We start from the raw sequence: 9,950 nt of genomic DNA, 5'->3' as shown, positions 1-9,950 counted from the left end.
TTCTAATTTTCTAAGACTAGTCAATAGGAAAGTCCTATGGCTAGACCTAGGCTACTAAAGAAGTTTTCTAGACCTCAACCAAAAATGAGGTCAACACAATTCAATAGTTGATATTATATTTCTTTACTAATTTCTCCATTATTGCATTTCTGAAATGACATCCTCTATCAGTTATGATCACTCTTGGTATTCCAATTCTACAAGATATGTTCGTTCTTAAGAACTTTGCAACACTTTAAGCTTCATTTTGAGGCAAAGAAACAAATTCTTTCCATTTGGATACATAGTTTACTGCTAACAATATTTATAATTTTTTGAAAGATGGTATAAATGGGCCCATGAAATCTAATCCTCAAACATTAAATATTTTGAATTCTAACATATAATTGAGGGGCATCTCATTTCTTCTAGAAATATTACCTACACGTTGACATTGATCATAAGTTTTGATATAAGCATTAACATCTCTAAAGATTGTAGGCCAATGAAATTCAAATTGCAAAATTTTGTATGTTGCTTTATCAACACCAAAATGTCCCCCAAAATCAGAATCATAACATTTTTTGATAATTTCATAAGTTTCTTCTAAAGGCACACATCTTTGAATAATTAGATCCTTATCTTGTTTTCATTAAAATGGGTCATCCAAAAAATAATTCTTAGCTTCAGATAAAAATTTTCTCTTCTATTGGTATGTTAGACCATAAGGTATAATATTACTAACAATAAAGTTCACAATGTCGACGTATTATGGAACATACCACTCATTAATATTGAAGAATTTTTCATCTGAAAAATGTACATTAATTTCTTTTTCAAAATAGAGTGATTTTTTTAATTCAAGCCTGGACAAATGATCAACAATTTGATTATCAGCTCCCTTCCTATCTACTATTTCAAGGTCAAATTCTTGCATAAGAAGAATCCATTTTATGAACCTTAGTTTTGCATCATTCTTTTTCATTAAATATTTAATAGCAGAATGATTTGTATGCATAACACATTTTGTTCTAATTAAATACGATCTAAATTTATCAAAAGCATATACTATTGCTAATAACTCTTTCTTAGTAGTGGTATAATTAATTTGAGTTTCATTAAGAGTTCTATTATCATAATAAATTACTTTAAAAATCTTATCATGTTTTTGTCCTAAAATAGCTTCAATAGTATAATCAATTGCATCACTCATTAATTTAAAAGGTTTTTCCCAATCTGGTGAAACAATAATTGGTGCAGTGACTATTTTTTCTCTTAATAGCTCAAAAGCTTTTAGGCACTCCTTATCAAAATTAAAAATTACATCTTTTTTGAGTAAATGACATATAGACTAAGAAATTTTTAAGAAGTCTTTAATATATCACTTGTAGAATCCAACATATTCAAAAAAATTCCTAATTTCTCTCACATTTATTGGGTCAGGTAAATTAGCGATCACTTGAATTTTTGAAGGATCTACTTCCACACCATTTCCCTTAACATTTTTTTTCTTCACAGCGCTTAAGAACTCTTGATAAATATTCTAAACATGATTCAAATGAAGTTCTAAACATTGAAAAATTATCCATAATAACTTCAATTCCTTTTTCAATTAAATCACAGAAAATAACCATCATACATCTTTGAAATGTAGCAGAGGTGTTACATAACCTAAAGAGCATTCTTCTAAAAACAAATGCACCGTGATGACTGGTAAACATTGTTTTCTCTTGATCCTCAAGAGCTATTTGTATTTATTGATAACCTGTATATTTATCTAGAAAATGAAAGTATGTGTGGTCAGCTAGTCTATCCAACATTTGATCTAAAAAGGGTAGTAGAAAATGATCTTTCCTAGTAGCGAGATTTAATTTTCAACAATCAATGTATATTCACAACCCCATAACTTGTCTTATTGGTATTAACTTGTTATTTTCATTAATTGTCACAGTCACTCCTCCTTTCATAGGAACATGGTGAATTGGACTAACTCATGCTCTATCTGAAATAGAGTAGATAATTCCAACATCTAACCACGTTAAATTTTCTTTCTTAAATTTTTCTTTCATAATAGGATTCAATTTCCTTTAAGAATCAGCCCTGGGTTTGCAGTCTTCTTCCATGAGATATCTATGCATATAAGTTGAAGGACTGATTCATTTAAGACCAGCAACTGTCCATCCAAAGGATTTCTTATAATTCTTCAAACTTTTCATTAAACTCTCTTCTTCTTCTAAAGTTAAATTAGAGGACATATCTAAGAAGTAACTTTAATTCAAGTTCAGGAGGTTTTTCAATCGATTGACAAAAAGATTTATCTTTTTCTATCGTGTCCAAAACTTCAAAACTTTCTCGAACATAATTTGAATCTTCCTCATGAAAATTATCATATTGTTTTAATTCCTCTTCTTTCTCATGTTTCAACTCTTTCATTTCAAGTTTCTCTTCATAAGTTTCTTTGAAATGACATTCACTCAGATATCTTATTACATATATCCTATAACATTCATCATCTTTACCTTTTGTAGGATACTTCATTGATTTTGAAATATAAAAAGTATTTGTTTGATCATTGATGCGTATATGACGCACATTGTTAATTCCCCTTTCTACACATCTATCATTGCTCTTCTCGTGGTTAGAAAAGGTCTCCCTAAAATGATAGGTATCTCTTTATTATCTCTTTATCTTCCTTCATTCCTTCATATCTAGAACAATGAAATCAACATGAAAGATAAATTAATTCAATTGCACTAAAACATCTTCTATAACTCTCTTAGGATATGTTATTGAACGATCTCCTAACTACAAAGTTACAGTAGTAAGGGATATTTCTCCTAATCTCAGTCTTTTAAATATTAATAATGACATAAGGTTAATGCTTGCACCTAAATTACATAAAGCTTTCTCATAAAATCTATCTTCTACTAAACATGGAATTGTGAAGCTATCAGGATCTTTGAGCTTTCAGAAAGCTTTTTCTGAATTATAGCACTGCACTCCTCACTAAGTACAACAGTCTTGTTATCTTCAAACTTCCTTTTTCTGTTAATAATATCTATCAGAAACTTCACATAGCTTGGCATTTGTTCTAAGGCTTCAACAAATAGATTATTAATCGTAAGCTTTTTAAAGATTTCTAGAAATTTTGAAAAGTGTTTATGCAACTTTTGTTGATGAAGTCTCTGAGTAAATGGAGGTGGTGGTTTCTCCAAGTTAATTTTTAGTGGAGAAATAGGTCTCTCTAAACCTTTTGGAGCGTCCTCTTTAGGTTTTTCAATTTCTTTTCTCTCTACTTCAATCTCTTTTTGAACTCTACCTACCAACTCTCTTCCACTTCTAAGTTGAATGGCTTTTACTTGCTCTTTATTCTGGGTTTTTAGATTTACCTCTATAATATTAGGAAGTGTTTTTTGGGATCTATTATTTAATGAATTTGTTATTTGTCCTAGTTGATTCTCAATATTTCTAATTGCAGCTCCTTAACCTTGTAACTGATTTCCCATTTGTAACACCACTTCTTCTATAAATAATTTTTTGTCCTTAAATTATGGATTATTGTTAAAACCTAGAGGATAAGTAAGTCTATAATTATTATCACTTTAGTTGCTTCAGTTTCCCAATGGGTTTACTTGGTTATTCCTCCATTGCTGATTATTACCATTCAAATTATTATTATTTGAGTTAAAGTTAGGATGGCTTTTCCAACCTGGATTATAATAGTTTGAATATGATTTATTTAACTTATTATTTATGAAATTCAAATTTTCTAATGTTGTTAAAAAATCTACCATTTGGCCAAATGAATTCTCTTCAATCATTGAAATTGGTTGAGAAAAAATCATTCCAATATGGTCTAACTTCCTTAAAATTGTAGTAACTTGATTTGCTAACATTGCAAAAGCATCAGATTCATGAATATTAGCTACTTTCTTAGGGTTCGACTTCTTAGAAGTCTATTGAAAATTATTAGTAATCATCTCTTCAATTAAAGCATATGCATCATGGAATGGTTTTGACATCAATGAACTACCAGCAGCGTTATCGATAATAGATCTATGAGATCTAACTAATCAATTATAAAAGTTTTAAATTATTAATCAATCGGGTACAACGTGGTGTGGAAAATTTCTCAAAAGTTTTTTAAATCATTTCCATGCTTCATAAATAGGTTCTTATTCAAAGTGGCAAAAAGATGTAATATCATTTCTACGCTTCATATTTTTTTATGGTGGAAAATATTTAGCAAGGAATTTTTGCACTAAATCACCCCAAGTTCTGATAGATCCAGGTGCTAACGAATTTAACCATATCTTAGCCTTATCCCTCAATGAGAATGGAAAAAGTCTAAGTCTAATAACATCATCTGAAACACCGCCGTATTTAAATATAGTAGAAAATTCTAGAAAATTAGCAAGATGTAAATTTGGATCTTCAGTTGGTGCTCCCCCAAACTAATTATTTGATACCATTTGACTAATAAAAAGTTTAAGTTCAAATGAATTAGCCACTATACCTGATTTTTAAATATTACATTGAAGTTCATGTGCAGTAGGGTTTGCATAATCTCTTAAAGGTCTAAATTCTTGATGAATTTCAGCATTTTGATTATTTTGGTTTGCCATTTCTTGAAATTTTTTAACTTTTTCTGTATTTTTATTTTTTTTTATTTTTCTAATAGTTCTTTCTAATTCAGAATCGTAGGGCATTAGTCCTATAGAACCTGAACTACATATACATTACAAAAAAATAAAATAAAATCACATAAACAAGAGCTTATATAAAAAAACACTACAATATTTTTATAATAATTCTAAAAATTTAAATAAGGCTTTCTAAAAATAGAAATTAATTTTTCTAAAAATTCCTTCAAATGTTACAAAGTTTTTCTTTTTCTCCCTAGCAACGTCGCCAAAAACTTGATCCCACTTTCTTATATATAATTCTACTTTTGACTCCACTATTAAAAATTAGATGTAAGTTTACTGACAATAGAAGCCAAAAACTTGATCCCTATCCGATACTATGGTACTAAGATGTATGTGTGGTTAGATTTTCAATTCTCTTTATTTGTAATTCTTCTATACAAATGTGTCAAAAACTTGCTTCTGAAGCAAGTAAGAGTGCAACTGTTATATTTAAATATTGATTTTTTACTCACATATATGTATATTTACCAAGTAATATTGAATTTTTTATTAAGCCCCAAAATATCAAACCCATAGGGAGAACTACAAACTCTTAAGAAGAAATTAGATAACAAATTCTACTTTGAAAAAGGGTCTTACTCAAACTATAGATACTATGCTAGGAATGAAAATTTGATTTTTTTTGTAATTTTTGGTAATTGAAAATAAAGTAAACAACTAACTAAATTTAACTAGATTTTTAAAAGATGAAATCGATACAAATAAAATATCTTTTTTCTTATCATGAATCAGTACCAAGTATAGGACTTCCGTTGTGAAAATATTTAAATTGTGTTATACCAAAAAGAAGCAATTTATTCTTTACCCTTACAGAGATGTTATAAAGAATATTGGCTAATTTAAAGTTTGAATAGTCCTGAAGACGGGCTAGGTAGGGAAGATACTAGCTCTCAGTCTAGATTTCCCTCTTCTCCCTCCACCTGGGGGCTAACATCTCGTATATAAACCTAAAATAATAGATGGAATTGGGGGCTTTAGCCTGCCACTATGAAGTCCTCTAACTCTACACCCTTCAAAGTTTATTTCCCTATTTATTTTCATTCAACCATACATTCAACCATACGAATTACGTTCTCATCCATACAATCTCATGTGATTTTACTTTTAGTTGACTGAGGCAATACCATCACGGATCTTACATGTTCTCACAACAAATATTAACATCTCAATTGGCCAAATCAAGAAGTAAATGAAGTACAAGGATTAAATCATCACAACTTATTCCAGCATTCCTGATCAATAGTTCACACAACTTCCTTCCAACACTTAATTACTTATCATTTTAAGGAAAAAGATAAATAAAACTACTCAGAATTCATGGAGAAAACAACAGCAATTAAGTTTAAAAGTAGAAATCATGTAAAAGCATAAGAAGTCTAAATTAAAGCCAAATGTAGTCACAAAGATTAAAAACTTATCTCAAATTCCTCTCCACCAAACTCTTGTAGTTCCTTCGAATCTCTTCCTTTCTCTTACAATCCTCCTCGGGTCTGGTCGCCCAACCTAGAGGGTTAATATCTCTCTATTACACTAAAAAAACTACAATGGATTCTTACTTTGAACTATCTAATCACTTTCTCCTTCACTAGGAATTAGAAAAGTGAGAATAAGCTCTAAGTAAGATCTTACAACTCCTTACTTTCTAAATGTATCCTAAGCCTTCTATATCTATATCTCTTATCGCCACTTTTTTCCTTCCTTTCATCTTCAATCCAAGTCCTTTTTTATAGTTTTCCAAAAGGTTCTTTGGTGTCTCTTCAAAATGCGTCCACATTCAATGAATCTTCCAAGAGTTTCTTCTTTTCAGGAGCCATTTTAATGTATTTTCGTGCCCATTAACTGTAATTCACGTTTTCACCAAGAGTTGCTTCAAACACCCCTTTGAAATTAGTCCAAAATTCGTTGAGTTTTCATCATAACTACCTCCAGCGCATAAGAGCGAGGTCTTTAACGCTTAGGCGCGACCTTCTCTGTTTCCTAGCGCTTAAGCGTCAGTTCTGGGCACTTCAGCGTGACTAACGCTTAAGCGTCAGTCCTAGGCGCTTAGGCGCCATAGTTCATTTTCACACATTCTTCATTTTTGCTTCAAATTTAATCCTTTTTCACTACTTTCACCATATTTCATCCATTTAATTGTACCTGAAATAAAAACACACAAATACATTCCATTAGAGCACAATATCCTCAAAAATAGATATAAAAGTTTGTACATAAATGCTATGTATTTTAGGTGTATCAAGGATGCAGTGAGACACCAATGCCAAGTAGAAATGCTCATTTGATGTATATAGCTTAGCATAGAAGCACAGGATAAGTAGAGTTAAGATAGTAGTACCTTGTAAAAAATGCTCTCAAGATATATAGCTCAACACCGATTTGCTGGAAAGGAAATTTCAAGGCTTTAGTTCTTTATGAAGCTTGCTCTCAAGGAAAATATCATAACTCTGAGGAGTTGGGAAGGCAATGATCAAGGGCTAATTCCTTATAGAAATCATTATGGATAGATAGTTCAACGTTGAGGCATTGAAATAGTTGTGTCATGATGTTGGTGTCTTATGAAAAAGGCTCTCAAGATGAATAGCTCACCACCAAGGAATTGGAAAGGCAACATCGAGGCACCAATCTCCTCAAATGGAGATAAGGATGTCTTAAGGATGAAGATCTCTGATACCAAAAGCACAATGTTGCCAAATGAGGTGAGAATTAAGTCATTAGCCATAAGATTGTGGCATGAGCTCATACTCAAGTTTTTCAAGAAACAAATGAGATATGTATCTGAAATATATACTGCACAAAAAAAAATGACGACAACAATCCCAATGTTTCTTTATGAGTTGTTCTTTAAGGATTATAGATTCAAACTCGGTTAGTTCTCCTGGAAGTAGAAGCACATATGAAGAGTAAAAAAACTCAAGAAAATAAATTTTACTCAAAAATCTTATGCTCAATGTTACAAAAGTATCTATACTTTTATAAATGAGATAAAGAGATACAAATACATATACCTACGTCCAACTCACTTGATTTTTACCTCCCCTCATTATTTCATATATATAAATATATCATCACTATCATACCTATCACCACAATGATAAACATTTTCAATATTATCTCTAGTACTATTATCATACCTAACACTATCCTAACAACATGAAATCCTTTTTGTGAGCCATGACATAAGAGTTGAGTGATACATATACTATTTAGGGTATATTATCATGACACAAAATCATAATATGCAACCCAAAATATAATATCAATAAAAAAAACCAATAATATAAATATAATTATATACATCTTAAGTACATAAACTTAAACTTTAGGATGATGAAGACCAAAATAATGATTTTTCTCTACATCAAAAATCAAATAATGATCAAATAATTGTTTGAATAATGATTTAATATTGATCAACTAAGGATTGAACATTGTTCAAAGCATTTTAAAAATAATTACTAAATAAATCTCTTAATAATGATCGAAAAATGTTTGAAAAATGATCAAATAATCTTCTAACTATAATTAAATTATTTTTGAATAATGATAAAATCATTTAAAAAAAAAATCTTCAAATGCTACTTGAATAATTAATTAACTTGGAATAATGATTATATCATCCTTGAATCATCTTTGAATAATAATCAAATATAAAATAATTATTGTTTCATCTTCAACCATGATTTATCAATGTTCAATCAATATCCAATATTTGCATTACTTAATTATTGATTCATCTTCAATCATAGTATGTCCATGAGCTTGAATAAAGATCCAACCATCTTTAATTCATCTTCAACCATTATTGATCAATGTTTGATCATACTTCAATCCTCATCAGAAGATAATATGAAGATGACCTGATTATGATTCAATAATCCTCTAATCAAATATCTAGCATTTAAATTAGTATCTACTACGTTTTGCGTTCATGTTTTGGTCCAAAATATAAATATTTTTGTCCAAAATAAGTTTTTTTGGGCATATTAAGATATAGATAGCTATGAGGCATATAAAGTCAAATTCTTAAATAAACCTCTTATAGAAAAATAGATAATTTATTTTCTCAGAATTATTATTATATAAAGATATTTTTTGAAGTTTAGGATTCTCATCACTTTACCATCAATTTCGTCATTTAATCTATCCAATTATTTAGAGCATTTAATAAAAATAAATATTTAAAATTTGTCCTTATCAATTCTCATCCGGAGTGCCGTAGCCTCCCACTACCTTGAAAAAGAAGACTCGTGTTTTCATTTTCAATAGCTTGCCCTTAAAAAATAAAAATAAAAAATAAAAAATAAAAAAATAAACTTTCTAGAACGCCCCTTTGATCGCTCGCCTGTTTTCTTAATGGAAATAGATATTCAAGGAGAAAATTTATTGGGTACGGACACCGTAAATCTTGCGTGTGATATACGATCAGAATCGTGAAAAAATTAGAGTGGGTCTCACTCTAATAATAAAAAAAACAAAAAGATGTATTTCAATAATCCCGTGTGATGTCCGTACGAAATAATCGCTCGTATTAAGGACCAACTTTCAGCTAAATCCAGCCAAATCTTGACCAGAGAAAAATATGTTGAGATTTTCATACCTATTTTATACTGTTTTTAATGATATTGCACTTTAAAGAAAGGTATTTTTGATATTTTGTTGCAGGAATGATGAATTAGGGTCATTGGAGCAAAAAGATGCAAAAAGGAGCGAATTTGGAGCGAAAATGACCAAAATGTGGAGATTTGACCTAGGCCACCGACGGTGTCCTCGACCCCGCCAACGACGAGTTTTTCCTGAGGCTACAGGAAAAAATTCTCAGAAGTCCGCCGACGGTGCCCTCGAGGCCGCGGACGACAAGCTCGATGGTTATGCCTACTCAAGCTTTGGAAAAGGCCAAATTTTGAAGAGATGCTTAGGCAACTCTTGGGAAAGCTCATCCACAACTTTAAAAGACTATTTTGGCCAAAAATTGGAGAGCCTAGAGAAGGAGGGAAAAAATCTAAGGAGTAAAGGAAGTGCTAGAGAGAGTTCCTAGAGATTAGAAAGGTTCCAATATTGTGAGGAATTCTTCGTGAAATTGTAAGAGTGGAGGGAAAGTGAGAGATTTATTCCTCCTTGCTACTTCAAAGAGGAATTTTGTGTGTTGTAAAGAAAGGAAGAGATTCAGAGGAACTTCAAGGAGTGTTCTTGGGGAGAAATTAGAGATGAGTTATTTACTTGTTGTAGTTTGTATGTCTTTGATTTTATATATGAATTCTGAGT

This window comes from Phalaenopsis equestris, unplaced genomic scaffold (genome assembly GCF_001263595.1).
Source record: "Phalaenopsis equestris unplaced genomic scaffold, ASM126359v1 Scaffold207403, whole genome shotgun sequence".
Classification (NCBI taxonomy): Eukaryota; Viridiplantae; Streptophyta; class Magnoliopsida; order Asparagales; family Orchidaceae; genus Phalaenopsis; species Phalaenopsis equestris.
This window is presented reverse-complemented; position numbering follows the sequence as displayed.